This window comes from Mustela putorius, unplaced genomic scaffold, assembly GCF_011764305.1.
Source record: "Mustela putorius furo isolate JIRA1106 unplaced genomic scaffold, ASM1176430v1.1 tig00003974_pilon_pilon_pilon, whole genome shotgun sequence".
NCBI lineage: Eukaryota > Metazoa > Chordata > Mammalia > Carnivora > Mustelidae > Mustela > Mustela putorius.
Genome location: NW_025422117.1, coordinates 17,237,531 through 17,239,260, shown reverse-complemented (window position 1 = coordinate 17,239,260; position 1,730 = coordinate 17,237,531). Strand labels below are relative to the sequence as shown.

The 1,730-nt window shown below is 33.7% G+C and overlaps 1 non-coding gene across 1 annotated transcript; it reads right to left on the bottom strand.

Moving 5' to 3' along the window:
- Positions 1-405: 405 nt before the first annotated feature.
- On the bottom strand, positions 406-512 carry LOC123389477. Its single transcript, XR_006604068.1, has one exon. It is a non-coding gene; the product is annotated as a U6 spliceosomal RNA (small nuclear RNA).
- Between the last annotated feature and the right edge of the window lie 1,218 nt (positions 513-1,730).

The window sequence follows — 1,730 nt, the reverse complement described above, 5'->3', positions numbered from 1 at the left end:
AAGTGTAGTTACCATGTGTTACCTTACAAAGTCATACTATTATTAACTATATTCCTGATAGATTGACTCTTCTCAACAGGGATTTATTTGCCTGGATTAAAGAATCATCTTGTCTAGGCAATCTGCCTTTTGTTAATTCACTGAATGGTACCTATTCAATTATAGAAGTCAATTATGTATACATATATATTTAAATCATATGTACTATATGCACATTATATATATTATCATGTGCACAATAATATATATCATATATATTTACTAGTGTTTTGCTAGTATATGAAAGCTAACATTTATGTAATGGTTACTGTGAGCCAAATTCTCAATTAAGTATTGTTAAAAGCGATGTTATCTCATTTAAACATCATACCTTATGAAGTAGATAGTGATATTTTCCACTTTTTAAAAAATATAGAATGCTTCATGAATTTATATGTCATCCTTCTGCAGGGACCTTGCTAATCTTCTCTGGGTTTTTCCAATTTTAGTACATCTGCTTCTGAAGTGAGCACAATATTTTCCACTTATTATAGGTGACAGGTCTGAGGTGCAAACAGAAGATAGGGACACTTTTCCTGAGGTCATATAGTATATAAATGATGGAGCCAGGATTGGAAGACAAGACCATTTGATTCTTTTTTTTTTTTTTTTAAAGATTTTTTTATTTATTTGTCAGAGAGCAGGAGAGAGAGTGAGCACAGGCAGACAGAATGGCAGGCAGAGGCAGAGGGAGAAGCAGGCTCCCTGCCGAGCAAGGAGCCTGATGTGGGACTCGATCCCAGGACACTGGGATCATGACCTCAGCCGAAGGCAGCTGCTTAACCAACTGAGCCACCCAGGGATCCCGACCATTTGATTCTTAAGATATATTTGTCATCTTTGTCTTTTCAAATCTCTAGTCTGACCAGGGATTAAAAGCTTTTAGCAATATTTTTCAGGTGCCTTTTAATTATTTCTCTATTATTTACCACAGTTGGCTACTGGTATTTATGAAATGTTCTTTCTCATGAGAATGTAAGCAATTGAAAATGTACTTCATAACTACAGACCACCTCAGGGTATTAATTTTTATACTACCACTCCTATTGGTAAAATCTTAGTGAACCCCACCCCCTCACTATAATGTTTCTCTTCCTTTGAAGAAGAACAATAAAACCTTTCCTCTCCCAATGCCTGACAGTCATAAAATTTTGACTAACCCAGGAGAGAGTGGTTAGCCTTCAATATCAAGTTGATATGGGAGCCTTCAGGATAATGACCATATCTTTTGCTGTAAATGTCTATAACATTGCCTCATTAATTTTAGTGGATTGATGAAATGTGCAGTCACCTCATTCCTATGTTGCTACTGTAGACCATACTTTGGTTGTGGCCTCTTTACTTACCACTTCCTAATTTGTATAAATTCTTCTAGTTCTCAAGATACATTGATTTGCATTTGCTTATGGCTATGACTTGTGGATTAGGAAATTTTAGAAATATTGGAGAAACAATTTGTTTTCTGAAAAAGAACAGAAATTTGTATATTATATTTTCATTTATTTCGCATAATTTGGTCAACAACATAACAACATAATTATAAACAACAACTTTGGGATTTAAAAATTATGCAAATGCAGTAATTAAACTTGCAAATGAACTATTATTCATTTTTCTTAGTTTATCGATTTGCTTTAATAACTTGTTTAAAGGTAGACTACCTCCTTTTTATTATTTGATCATTCATGTTC